Raw genomic sequence first — 15,361 nt, forward strand, 5'->3', positions numbered from 1 at the left:
TATCCTTCCTTCAGGGTCGCGGGGAACCTGGAGCCTACCCCAGGGAGCGTGGGGCACAAGGCGGGGTACACCCTGGACAGGGTGCCAGTCCATCGCAGGGCACAATCACAACTGTTGAAATGTAATTATTAATAACACATTTTCACAAATAAAACAGTATATTCATTCTAATTATACATCATAATTATGCTAATAAACCTCATACAAATACAGTCAGTAACTCACAGGGAACACATTTCTTATTTAATGTTCCTGTGTTTATGCAGATTCAGCTTGCCCTCGGGGTATGTCCCCCCCCCCCCCCCCCCCTAAAATCACAAACAACAGGTAAAGCATGACTCATTTCATCCCTGTATTAAGACCAGTCTCTGACGGGTTTATATTTCAGCTCGCGGTAGTGACTCAGTAGTGAAATCCTCTCTCTCACCGGTTTGCCCGCGTCCTCTCTCTACTTTTTCATGCTCCTTGTATTTTGTTAGAATTTTTCTTTCCTGTACGTGTTTAATGATGAGATTGTTTCGTCTTAAGATCCGGTCGATTTTCTCTGTATTTGATTCGAGTTGGAGTTATTTCATTTTTAACTCCGTGAGAGGTTTCATCTGAGATCACCCAGTGGCTGAACGAGTGGTCGATGCACGTAGCTTTCTTTCTCTTACTGTCTCTCTAGCGCTTTATCTTTACCCTCGTTCATCTTTATTTCTCTCGCTTTGTCCCTTTAGTCTTACGCCTATGGTGCAGTTACGTCTTGTTCCGATGCCGTCGATCGTTTTCCTATAACAGCGGGTCTGACACTAGTGCCGCTGCAGAACACGAGTAAAAACGCGCGCAATCACCGATGTGGTTGCCGTTCCGTCGATATGGACGTTTTCCGTAAGGAGATGTTTATTTCACGTTTATAGAAGTCTCCTGTGTCAGTTCTAGTTATGAGCACAATATGTCATCCTTTAAGAAATAACATTTAAAAACGGCAAACTGCATTGAATAAATTATTTCCACATTACATACAGAATCTCAATTTTCAAAAGAAAAAAAAAAGAAAGAAAGAAACGGTTGAAATTATTTTTTTTTAGGAAAGTAATAGGACCTGGACAGAATTTAAAAAAAATAAAATAAAAAATAAAAAAAGACGTCAATAAACAATGTCTGTTGTTGTTTTCTCTCTCTCGTTTTCCCTCATTCTGTCTGTCCCGGTCACTCGTAAACCAGACAGATGAGATATTGAATTGGTGTGAAACAGGATTTAAGTGTGTGCCGTTCCCCCTGCTGACCTTTTTCCATATCATGATATTGAATTATATCGGAAAGTGCGGCTGACGGCGGAGGAGAAAGTCCAGCACTGTCGGCCATCGTCTGTTTGTGTATGTCATATAACCTTAAAAAATAATCCCAAGGAAAATGACAAGCGACAGCTCGGAGGGTTTTACGGCATTACACCGGTGATGGGTGTTTAGCGTGCTCAGTCCTGACACTGCCGCTTTCTCGTCTATTAAATATTGAAGTCTGACATTTTATTGTGGGCTTTATTGAATAAACAGAGTGAGATAAAGGGCCTTTCCTTCGGCAGCGTCAGAGCCGAACTGAACGTTTATTCAGGAGGAGGAGAAACGCGGCGTGTCAGACATCTACAGTATTTCTACACAAAATTACTCTAATTAATAAATACGTGATGTGTTTTCAGTCAGTAGACGTGACCGAGAGCCTATATAGCCTTCACGTCAATGTATTTAAAAAAAAAAACAACCTGATAATATCCACATTTACACAGGGATGTAAAATTGAGAAGCAGTCGAGCCCGATTCTGGAAATATTCAGGCTCGAGTGTGAAAAGAAGCCGATACGGGAAAGGCAACTTTCAAATCCTACACCACGATGCTATATTTTAAATTTATGGAAAATTCACACGTGATAATGGGATTAATATGATTATACATGAAAAATATTACACGTGAACTCACATACACACAGCGTGTGGATAATATTTAATGAATAAAACGTGTGTGAAAAATTGTTCATCTCAAAAGATCATGGATTAGCAAATCATTGGGTCAGGTTGTGCTTAGACACTTCCTATCCTGGCTGGCTCTTGTGGAGCTCTTCCTCACTGTTTCTTCAGGATAGATGAGGGGACTGGGCCAGAAGCTGCTCTCTCCTCTTTTCCTGTCCTGCTTAGCAACTTGCTCAGAGATTCTGGCCATTTGAACACCTTCCAGAAACTACCTTCCAGCCTCCAGGTGCACTTCCAGGTGCACTTCCAGGTGCCCTCCCAGGTGCACTTCCAGGTGCCCTCCCAGGTGCACTTCCAGGTGCACTTCCAGGTGCACTTCCAGGTGCCCTCCCAGGTGCACTTCCAGGTGCACTTCCAGGTGCACTTCCAGGTGCACTTCCAGGTGTTGACATGGATGTGAGATAGCTTCATGTCTCTTTTACATACATCTCTGAATCTGCGTCCAACTGGTCTTGTGCCCTCTGCAAGTTCACCATACGGCAGGTCCTTGGGAATGCAGCCAGGGTTCATACACCAGACATGTCCAAGCCACCTAAGATATCTAAAACAGAGATGGGTGAACATGTTGGACATGGCTGCGTGCTACAGGACTTCCATGTTGGTGTCTTTGTCCTGCCGTGGAATGTGCGGTATCTTCCGTACTCGCCATAGGTACTGGTCTGCATAGGTCCTACAGGCTTTGCTGCTGTAGAGGAGAGTGCTGAGGACACAGGACTTGTGTACCCTCACCTTACTGCTCTGTCAGGAGGCTGTTGCTCCACAACCTCTTGTTCATCCTGTATATGACAGCTGCTGTTGTTCACCCGGGCGGCTGTGGATCAGGTGGTAGAGCGGGTCGTCCACTAATCGTAGGGTCGGCGGTTCGATTCCCGGCCCACGTGACTCCACATGCCGAAGTGTCCCTGGGGAAGACACTGAACTCCGAGTTGCTCCCGATGGCAAGTTAGCGCCTTGCATGGCAGCTCTGCTCCCATTGGTGTGTGAGTGTGAATGGGTGAATGAGACACAGTGTAAAGCGCTTTGGATAAAAGCGCTATATAAGTGCACCATTTACTTCAGAGGAGTGGGACCACAAGCTGCATAGACATTAAATGTGAACCATTTGAATGATGACACATTTTTTGAGATGCAGCTGAGCTTGCTGGCCACGAGGGAATGGTCTATATCACAGTCAGCATTGTGTTAACTGCGGCTTTAGAGCGCATTTGGTGATGATAGGTCTGAAGGTCTGGCTGATGCCACTGGTAGGAACAAGAGTTCCTCCATGAGACTTTGAATAGCTCCTTGGAATTTAGGTGTGTGTTTTTCACAAAATCAGGTGGGCCGGCTTTGAACACAGCCTGACAGTCTGTGTTCAGTTTGTTAAAAAATCCCATTAGGATTACAATTAGGGTCTACATGGCCACCATTTCGGCCAGCCACACCCCTACTGATGGAGCCTCTGTGACAGGCCATACCCTCAGTATGATGGAGTGGGTATACTCGTTCCCACAGCATGAACCTCTCACAACGTTGAGTTCCCATTGAAAGGGAACGTCTGGGTTACACATGTAACCCTGTTCCCTGAGAAGGGAACAAGACATTGCGTAGCCTAGTTATACTGGGCTATACAGTCATGGCCAAAAGTTTGCAATCACTTTACTATATATTATATATGTATAGTGATCGCAAACTTTTGGCCATGACTGTAATGGCATGGTTTACAGGTGCCATTTTATAGTCATGCAATGCCACGTCACCTAATCGAAACATTCTCAGCGAGTCTAGTCTCAAGTCTGGAAAGTAGCAATGTTGATGTTCAGTCTGCAGAGCAAACTGTCAATTATAGTGGATTTGCATGCTCCATCAGCCTCTTGGATATCAGCAGTGAATCCATGTTGTTCCAGCTTGCGATGCGAGTAGTTCGACTCCTCTTTGTTTTACTTTGTTCGTGCAGGGTTTCAACCTGATTGTCGAGATTAATCTCCAAGCTTCATGCACCCAGTAAAGCAGCCAGGTGGTGGAAGAACAGCACCATACTGTCTGGAGGCTGCCCAGCTTGATGCAGTCAGTAACTGTCCAGTCAAATAATGATATTCTCTCCCACCATTAGTAATCCCTGGCACTATACCTTTGCCAGTTGATGCAGGCTTATAACCAATGCCCGTCACTTACTCTATTGTGCCGGCATCTTACAACATCATTGAAGAACTATTTTAACTTGGTACTATGAACATGGGCATAGTGTATGCAGATCTTGTGCTGCCCAAACATCAACATCCCCCTCCTGGCCTTGCTGATGGAGATACATTTGGTACCAGCTTGGCTGCAGGTTTCTTTTTTCCTTTCAGTTCGACAGTATGTCTCTCTCTATCTGTCTCTCCCCCTTCTCTCTTTCAGTTCTCTCTCTCTCTCTCTCTCTCTCCTTCCACAAGCTGTGTGTGCCAGATGCTCATCTCTCTCCTGTGTGTGTGTTTGCAAAGGGTTTTCTAGGTCACATGACTCCTGCACCTCTTCATTAAACCTCTTTTTGACTCCCGCTTCCCTCTGAAGCAGCGTTGTGATGCTAATTAGTGGCCGAGCTCTGTGTCTAATTGGCTGTTCAATAAAACATGAGACAGAGGAAGTTGAGGAAGTTAACGAGGCGGAGCTGCAATCAGTGAAGGGTTTACAATATGGTGCTCATTAACAAGCTCACTGATGTACATCACACACACGTGTGTGTGTGGGGGGGGGGGTGGATTAGTGTCTTACAGAAAGGTCATATGATTCACATGTAAAATGACGTGTCTTTTAGGAACGTGTTATGGTTCACACGTTTTTCCACATATACAGTAGTGCGCGTGTTTTTATTTTCACATATTGTTCACCTGATGTGACGTTTTAACGTGAGGTCATGTGGGCGATTCCATGGCCCTAACATGTTGAAATGTATATTCCCATGTCATCACATGTGATCCCATATTATTTCGATAATCACATGCGATATCCCCTTGTGCTGAGCCTCATTTACTTGCACCGCTTCCTCCCATCTCCCGTCTGCTGTGTCTCAGATGGGGGAATAAAATCAGCGTTCATTCCACTCGCACCCTTCACACTGCACTTCTGCTCTGAAGTGGGTCACGCTGAGCGCCTGTAATGGAGTCTAATCCCTTCAAGATGCTGCACTTAGCTGTCTTGCTTGTGTGCGTGTGCGTGTGTGTGTGTGTGTGTGTGTATGAGAGAGAGAGAGAGCGCAGATATAGATACACCTATCTATAATTCACATTGTTGTCTGATGATATGGAGGAGAAATTCTTCAAACGTGAAAGTCAGCACAGTTTTACAGTTGTGTGTAATATTAGAGTTTCAGATCGGAGACGAGGAGGGATTGCTGGATGAAAGAGAAAGAGGAGAAGACATATTAAAGCGGAGACGCTAACTTTAAAATCCCAGGGGGCGTATGAAGTGTAAATTATTAAACATGTTTATCTGATAGCAAACGTAATGTTCCATTAAACACACGTCACGGTTTCAATAAAATGACATTCGCTTGAACTGAAGGTTAAAGGAATGCATTGTGCTTACATGAAAGCAAGGAAGGAAAAGAAAACAATGTAAAATTTTTTTTTTTTTTTTTTTTGTGGTACAATAGACCACTGTGTCTTAAAATTGCTTAGGCTTACATAGTGTTAGCTCATGTTGCTAATGTAGCTAAATGCTTAGATTGACCCCTTTGGTCATTTGTAAACAAAAAGATATGTGCAGACATTCTTCTTGCAGAAAAAGACCCGCGTATCCGAGCAACATGACGTTACTTGGCTATCAAGATTTGCGTTATTACGAATCAGCTTGACGTTTGCTAAAATGTCATACTAAGCTGAAACTTTAGAAGATTCTTAGAGCTTGGCATCCTCTCAGTGGCTAAAGGATGTTAAGCGGTGGACTAGCCTGCAACGACCAAAAATGTACACAGTACATATACAGTTTATATCATGCCATAATCTCAGTGATGTGTCTTACTGAGGTATTTTGGGCTTGCCTGTAGTTGTAAAAGTGATGGCATATGGTCGAGCGTGTCATGATGAGTCAAATCAGAGCTGACATTAAATGATTAAGAGGCCAAAGGTGATGAATAACACCTTCTTCCTTCACTTCAGGCCCGATTAGCCCCATTCATCCACTCGAACTCACTTTACCTCTGATGTGTATATTAATGCATATATCAGTGTCTATATTATAATCAGTGTCTACAGTCTATATCAATGCCTAAATTAAAAGTCACATGCTTTTTGTTTCTGTATCCTTTAAAATACCATAAATTAGAAGAAATTTTTTTTAAATATTTGAATATATTCCATAGACGGCGGCGCCGAAACGGGATGAAGATTAGGACGAGTCTAAGGGCCCTGGTCAGACAGGCGTCTCAGCATAACCTCGTGATTTCCGGTATGATTTTGGTATTTACACGATAATCTATTAAGAAGAATGCTATAATGAATGCCCTTAGACTGTGAGAAGTGCATGTGTGTGTCCCCTTAAGACATTTGCAGATTATTCAGAAATCAGACTCACAGCTGTGTGTCGTTACGTGCATCAGGTAGATGGCAAGAGATGGCGCAGACAAAATCTGGATAACAAAAGAGGAAAGAAAAACATGAAAAAGAGGAGAGAGAGAGAGAGACAGGGAAGACAGCTAGTCACAGAGTTTTTCATAAAAATAAGGTGATTTACGTCCCCTGTTTCGTGCTATGATCCTGAAGCTAGCCCGCATGAAGCTGTCGTACTTAACATAAAATAGGAATGCTATTCTAATAGGTTTCTCCCCCCGATGTCTATCACAGTACTTCCGATATTTCCAAGAATGTATGTTTTTCCACACAATTTCAAAGCTTCGAAAAGGATAGAAGAGCACCAAGCGACAATAAACCTAGTCCGGTGTTGTATGTACTCGAGCGTTCCGAAGCCTTGCGACAGCTTTCTGTGAGGAATCGATCAAAATGTAATGCGATCATATAGATCTGCTTTAATTGTCCCGAGTGAGTTGATGAGAGAAGTGTTGTCATGATGTCCGATTCGTGAGCGAATCGTTCGTTTGAGTCAGTCAGTTTCAATGAATTGGAGAATCGCATTGAACAAAACAGTCTGAATGATTCATTCACAGATAGAACCGATTTGATTCTCGAGTTTAACTCACTGATTCAATGATCCTGTCACTGTTTTAGCTAACTTCAGCATTTCCTTCTGGAGCTGCTTGTGTGTGAAACGTATCATTCACTAAATTAATAATAATAATAATAATAACAACAACAATAATAATTATAATAGTAAAGTTCATTGGTTCATTGTTCTTGATACTTGGGGAATAAGAAATTACAAGTCGACAGCTTATAAAGAAATCCAGACAGAGCTTCTATAGTGTCTGTGCATTAGAGAGAGAGTACAATGGTGTTAATTACTTGTACTGTGTATATAGTTATTTGCGTATAGTTATAAATGCATAATTTCAGTACATTTAATAAACTGTTCAAATCTAGTTCTTTATAGTCTCTTATTGAATATGCAATAATTGTTATGCTTATTGATAATGATTGTTTTTACACCTGGCAATAAGAAAAGATCATTTGGGGGGGGGGGGGGGCGTTTGGGGGGGGGGGGGGGTTGTGGCTTGGGGCCCAGAGTACAAATTAACCAGCAGGCCCAAAAACCCTAGCTGTGCCCCTGTCCATAGACATCGTGCGTTACATTTCTTAAACTTAAATTCTAAAATTAAAAAAAAAAAATAATAAAAATCTTAATGCAACAATTCAGTCAATAGTTTGGCATAATATATTCTATTAATATACTGTAATATTTAAAAATCATTTTTATTAATTATGTAGAATAAAATGTAGCAGGAAATAAAACCAATCTCAAGTATAGGCATAGTTATCAAATAATTTACAGTTTTGAAATGATTATTATTAAGTATTATTATTACTAATTATTATTATTAGTGAATCGAAAGTGTGATAAAATCGTCCATATCGCATAAACAAATTTTTATTTACAATTCTGTCTTCATTTAGTTGTGATCAGAGGTAAGTGTCAGAGCATGGTCTAAAACAATACAATGTGGAATAGCAGAACGTGCTGGATCAAGTGCTATCCTGTGCACTGCCGAATAACGACTGCGGCTATTGTTCAGCCATTTTGTTCAATTAAACAAGTGATTAATGTGACAATCACTAGGACTATTCATGCGGCAATGTATTGGCGATATGCGGGATTCCTATTAGATTTATTTCAATGCTTGTGATCTTCTCATTGACATATCATCATATTATTCCTACTGGCAACCCCGGAGGTACAAACAACATGCAGGTGATGTGAATAATCTGAATGTGGAGCTCAGAAAATCCTCTTACGTGGCTTACGTGTAACCCGACTCTGTACAGCAAAAACTTTCCCTGCGTAATTATTGATGTAACTTTTGGACTTCCAAAATTGGAGGCACCAGAACGCAAGACAAGAAGCAATCTGAGACATTTAGATCACTCAGGAGAGAAACAAAAACAGGAGCATCTTGTCCCGAGCCTCTGAACACTGGATATGTCAAAGCGCGTCCCTCTCATACGTGTCTGGCGTCCATCAATAAAATAAACCCCGGCTGAAATATTAATCCATCCATCTTTTGCTAGTGTTAACAGCTCTGACACGTTAATGAGTCTGAATGAGATTTTTACACATTGAGGGGGGCGGGGGAAGGTTGGTGGTGGTGGTGGGGGGGTTGTCTGAGTGTATTCCCGTGTCTTTCTCTCACCTCTGGCAGTCTGTCCTCGGCCTGTCTGCTGCAGAGTTTCATTACAGCAAGGGAGGAAAGTGCCGGAGGCTATGCTGACGCTTGATAATAGGCTTTTTGTGAGATGCTAAAAAGGGAGTGCATTTGTAATAAAAGGAACAGCCGCTGGAGCAAAGCTGTCAGACGCCACGGTGGAAATCCAGACGGACATTTCTCTAGATCTTCTTTTATGCGCTAATGGTCTTTCTGTGCTTGGAGAGATGTACAGAATGGCAAAGCAGAGTTAGCAAGATGAACATGGACACACACACACACACACACTCTTAGAGAAAAGGTACTAAAAGGTTCCATTGCTTGTTGTTGGGTTAGTGTGATCAAGGGTGCACTTTTTGTATATTAAATATGTAGTTTTTTGAACTGGGTGCACCTTTAAACCTCATTTAATGTACGTTTAATGTAATGAATTTTAATTCACTGGCACTGTGTGGACAGCTTCATGATATGTTGATGCCGGAGACTCCTTCCATAAACGTTAATTAAACCTCTCCTTACAGAAAACGTCACCATATCAACGATTGCACAGGCTTTTTAAACCCTGTCCGCCATTTTGGATTCATAGTAACGAAGAGCGAATGTGGTGTGAGGAATATAATCTGATGAAACTGTATTCAAGTGTGATCTATGAGATCGTCGGCAAGATCTCGGCACGCCGAGACAAGGAAAGGAAACTCTCATCCGAATCTTTTCTCCTCCGTTAGCTTTTGGTTAAATAAATGAATCCTGATGATGCACTTTCCAACTCCCTCAACACACGGAATAGCACGTTTGCTTTCGCATATTCTGTGTGGATACTCTAAACGAATTTGTTTCAGTTCCCATCCTCTTTTGGTCAGAAATCAACCCGTAACCTCCCGACGGTTTCTCGTGGTCAACTGAAATGAACCCGAATTGAATCAGAGGTGTGATTGACAGATGCATTAGTGGCCCGAGGGGGAGGCGGACCCTTCTCTCCTATCAGAAACAGGAAATAAAAAGGCCGCTAAAGAGAGATTTGATGCTTGGGACAGCTGGCTGAAAAGCTGTCAGATGTGCTGAGAGCCCTGCGGGGAATCACACGTTCTCGCAGGAAAGTTCCTCAAGCAAAGAAAAAAAAAAAAGGAAACGCTTCATAAAGCAAACACACACACACACACACACACACACGGAAAGCTCCTATCGCTTCGTACCTGGGCTAAGAAGTTCACTTGTTTGACCCACAGTGACTATATGCTGAGAAGTGCAGGATAACGTGCTAATGACACACATTCGCGGTGATGGAGGAGGTGGGTTGAAGGTGGACTTATGCCTAAAGTCTCATGGCACGTTTTGTCCAATTTAAGAAACTTGAACAAAGAAATGATAGTGTTTTTTTTACGATTTTTTTTTTTAACATGACATGCAGGCAGGTCCAATCCAAAAGGTATCAGGTAAATGTACAATTTAAAATAAAAATAAAGGACAGTCACATCAGTTGACTGACTAAACAACTCCCCAAAAATGTGGCTAGCAAAAGACAAAAACGTGGAACGTGAAAGGGTTGGGGGCAGCTTGGAGCCTATCCCCAGGAACTCAGGGCACGTGGCAGGGGACACCCTGGTTGGGGTGCCAACCCATTTCATGAGCCTACAATGGATGTCTCTGGGGGAGGAAACCGGAGGAAACCCCTGAAACGTGGGAAGAACACGTGCACACACAGGGCACAGGTGGGATTCAAATCCTTAACCGCAGAGGTGGGAGACAAAACGTGCGAACCACTAAGCCACCATGCTAAATGCCCTGGTCTGCCCAATTTAAAATCTCAAATCAAATGTCAACTAAACGAATTGTTAAAGCAGAAATATAGAAATATGGACAAACATCGAATGTACACAATTTCCTTCATACCCCAAACGCATTAGCCAGGACATGTCTGGAGTTTTTTTTTGTTTAGTCGAGCACAGGTGCTGTGAGGCTAACATACCGAATAACTAATCGAAGCTTACATTATCTCATTTTTGAAGCGGTGTTCAGCTCAGGTTGTGTTGTGGTCCTCAAACAGATTTTCTGATGTGGTTTCGATAAAAATGATCAAAAACAGAAGTCACAGAGATAAAAGCGGTCGTAGCACAAAATGTGGAACTGGTCACATTCTTCCTCTGCTCAGGGAGGGGGTGTGGCCTACTGTTTGAAAGCAGAGCTGTACATTAGAAGTAAATCGGATGATGAAAAATACCTCGCATTTGTTATGCTTTAAGTGATTCATGCATGTTGTTGGGATTCAGATTGGTCACAATGGTCTCATTCCAGGTGCCCAAGCGCGTTTCGCTTTCCTGATATTATCCGTTTAGCTGGAATTCCGACTTTTAAAGCTGGATGCGCTCCAGACTAGCATTACACATTATAGGTCAGCTAATAATTCTTCTGAGCCTCGGGAAGGATGTGCCAAGAGGAGATTTCACCTCTCGTACTAACGCTTCTCACCTCAGCTTTTAAACGAGCGCCTTGTCAGGTCACATCAGCCTGAGCGTGGACAAACTACTCTGTGAACACGTTCCAAGCTGTCACAACCACAATCACAACACACAATCACACACAGTCTTTAGGCTCATTACAGCCTGCAGGATGACAGGGCAGGTTTACACAGGCCTGAAATAGATGGATGGAGCCCCAGAGAAAGAGACAAACACCCCGGGGCTTGCACTGCTACTTAAACTTTATCCATGTCCTCATCTGATACTCGGGACTCTTTTTTTTAGCATCACATTACTGTAATATCACGGCTGGACGGTGAATTTAAAACAAAATGGCTATGAAAATGATGCTGCATGTATTACTCACGTAATCATAATGCGAGTTATTTTTCCATAAGACCCTGCTGACTGTTCTCCTCAGTCGACCACACCCCTAATCGTTGTTAGCAGCTGTACCGTGTTTACTCGCACTTCTCGATTATCCTGTGTACATCAGGAATATTTTATGATGTATGTTTTGGGGCAGCTGATCTCTCTGAAACAGGGGGCAGGTTTGTTACTTAGGCCATTTATGATATCATTAAGGTCTATGTCAGAGTAAGAGATGAACCATAATAAATGAGTGAAGGATGGGATGAAGTGTGTATGAGTGTGTGTACCAGCTGCAATCTGTCTGTCTCTGTCTCCGGGCTGTATGTTTTTGTCTGTTCCTGAGACGTGCCATCAAAGCTGTGATTTAGATGTAGCTGTCATACTGTCACCATAGAAAGAAAACCAATTATCTCAACAGGTTTACCTCCGCAGACACTCTACTCACCTCTGCATTCTCTCCACTCGCCTCCCCCTGCTCTCCCCACTCGCCTCCTCCTGCTTTCTCCACTCATCTAACCCTGCTCTCCCCACTCATCTCCCCACTCTTTCCCCCTGCTCTCCACTCTGCTCTCCCCACTCACTTCCCCCAGCTTTCTCCACTCGCCTCCCCCTGCTCTCTCCACTCGCCTCCCCCAGCTTTCTCCACTCGCCTCCCCCTGCTCTCCCCACTCGCCTCCACCTGCTTTCTCCACTCGCCTCCCCCTGCTCTCCCCACTCGCCTCCTCCTGCTTTCTCCACTCATCTAACCCTGCTCTCCCCACTCATCTCCCCACTCTTTCCCCCTGCTCTCCACTCTGCTCTCCCCACTCACTTCCCCCAGCTTTCTCCACTCGCCTCCCCCTGCTCTCTCCACTCGCCTCCCCCAGCTTTCTCCACTCGCCTCCCCCTGCTCTCCCCACTCGCCTCCACCTGCTTTCTCCACTCGCCTCCCCCTGCTCTCCCCACTCGCCTCCCCCAGCTTTCTCAACTCGCCTCCCCCAGCTTTCTCCACTCGCCTCCCCCTGCTCTCTCCACTCGCCTCCCCCAGCTTTCTCAACTCGCCTCCCCCAGCTTTCTCAACTCGCCTCCCCCAGCTTTCTCCACTCGCCTCCCCCAGCTTTCTCAACTCGCCTCCCCCTGCTCTCTCCACTCGCCTCCCCCAGCTTTCTCCACTCGCCTCTCCCTGCTCTCTCCACTCGCCTCCCCCAGCTTTCTCCACTCGCCTCCCCCAGCTTTCTCCACTCGCCTCCCCCAGCTTTCTCAACTCGCCTCCCCCTGCTCTCTCCACTCGCCTCCCCCAGCTTTCTCCACTCGCCTCCCCCTGCTCTCTCCACTCGCCTCCCACAGCTTTCTCCACTCGCCTCCCCCAGCTTTCTCAACTCGCCTCCCCCTGCTCTCCACTCACCTCCCCCTGCTCTCTCCACTCGCCTCCCCCTGCTCTCTCCACTCGCCTCCCCCAGCTGTCTCCACTCGCCTCCCCCAGCTTTCTCAACTCGCCTCCCCCTGCTCTCCACTCGCCTCCCCCAGCTCTCTCCACTCGCCTCCCCCAGCTTTCTCCACTCGCCTCCCCCTGCTCTCCCCACTCGCCTCCCCCAGCTTTCTCCACTCGCCTCCCCCAGCTTTCTCCACTCGCCTCCCCCTGCTCTCCCCACTCGCCTCCCCTGCTTTCTCAACTCCCCTCCCCCTGCTCTCCACTCCGCTCTCTCCACTCGACCTCTCCTTTAGAGCCGTGTATGGTGCTAGATCAGCAGTGTTTTATCTATGTGTAATTTGATCTTCAAAGCGCTGGTGTGGCTTTCCATCCAATCATGAGCCAACAAATTTCCACCTGATTAATCAGTTGATCTTGGCCTTGGTGTGCCCCTTGATGTGCTGGAATGAAAACATGCGACCGTAGCTGTCCCTTGTGGATAAGACTGGACACTTTTCTAACAATGTATCTCTAAGAACAGAATCCTTTTGGAAATAAGGGCTCCTCAAGGGTTTCTTGTATAGTTACCGGTTCTGGCTTACTGAATGAAAGCTTTGCAGAAAAGGAAAGCTAGTGATACAGGATTCTATATCCTCAACAAAAACAAAAACAACAAACTGAAGAAGCTGTTCAGTTATGGATCTTTTCATAGTAAAGTAAGGAATAAAACTTGCCATGCTGTTATAATAAAATAACCAATAACAGGGTGTGGTGTGATGAAGTTAGTTACCAGCCTGAAGTTGATTACTTTCCTATGACAGCACATCCCCAAGTGTCTTATTCCTCTTATACTACAGCAGTATTCGAACAATTACAATTTTTGTTTATTAAAGAAAGACCTGTTTCATTTTTAACGAATTTGAACGCGCGTGTAATGTTGCGGAACGTCCAGGAAACAATGTTTACTAAAGCGATCTCTTAGAATAAGCGCACTGATCTGAGCTATTGTCAGAACTGCTGTTAAAGAAAACGAATCAACGATTTCTGGCCAATCAGAATTGAGAATTTAACGGCACTGTGGTATGAAGTACCAGCTTTTTGCTTCCATCTCCGTCCTTGAGCTGCTTGTGTCATCGCTAATTACCCAAGACATCCATCACCCTTGTAACAGGATCATTTGAATTTTCCTACTACGCACGTTTTTATCATTCTCCCAGGGATTAGAGCTTTACTAGTTACAAACTTTCTCGAGATGAAGATGCTGTGAGATAGGGAAAGAGTGAGAGAGAGAGAGAGAGAGAGAGAGAGAGAGAGAGAGAGAGAGAGAGAGAGAGAGAGAGAGAGAGAGAGAGAGAGCACATCATATTTCCTCAGCCACTAAATATGACCACATTAATTATAGATCTCCCTGCCATATTCACACATTTCTCATGCTCGATCTCTCTAGGGAGTATTTTTAGGGTTTCGGGATAGAAATTTATCATTTCCTCCTGCGAGGCAGATGAATACGCTGTATGTGTTCTTTAAATTGTCAGCGGCTGACGCTAAAGAAGCGAGACGTGCCCGTTAGCAGGTCTATAATTTAATCAATCTCAAGAGCTTTTTTTTTTTTTTTTTTAAAGAAAGGCAATGCTAAATAACAGTTGCTCATTTCAGCCCTGCTGGTCATCAGTCATTTGGGTTAGAAATAGAACACGTAATCAGATATGCAGTAGGACTTTTGGATGAAGGTACCAGCGGTTGGTGGACGTGGACGTGGACGTGAGGGAGTTTTCTTGGTATTTGGAATCTCTCTCTCTGAAAGTAACCCTTACTGCCTATGATACAAGATGATCGATGGCACGAAGATGACCTCATGAGTAATAAAAGCCTCGCCGTCCTGACGTGTGAACAAGCAGCGCACAACCTCCACGTCTGTCAGACGTGATTACTGATTACAGTGAAGCAGGAGTACGGAGATTTCGCTGTGGTATAAATAGCCGCGCTACATGCTTCGCCCTTGCCTCAAATGGATGCCTGTGGAATTTTATTAAGTAGGAATGAAATTAAAGCAAATTCATGTATAAACACTGGCACGGTTTGAAGAAGAATCATATATATATATATATATAGAAGAATAGAAGAATCATATATATATACTACCACAAAATAATTTGACTCTTTAGGTAGAAGATTTGGTCTACCGATAAAGATAAGATAAATATTGTGGAAATGATTGATGGAAATAAGTTTATCGAATAAATGATGTAAAGAATGTCAATGAAACGTTTCCACATTATAAACTGGAAGAATTATTTACTTGATAAACAATACCAAACATCTTATGAACCCTGAACAGAATGAATCGCTTACTTAATAAATTGATT

The sequence above is a fragment of the Ictalurus punctatus genome, chromosome 14 (genome assembly GCF_001660625.3).
Source record: "Ictalurus punctatus breed USDA103 chromosome 14, Coco_2.0, whole genome shotgun sequence".
Taxonomy (NCBI): Eukaryota; Metazoa; Chordata; class Actinopteri; order Siluriformes; family Ictaluridae; genus Ictalurus; species Ictalurus punctatus.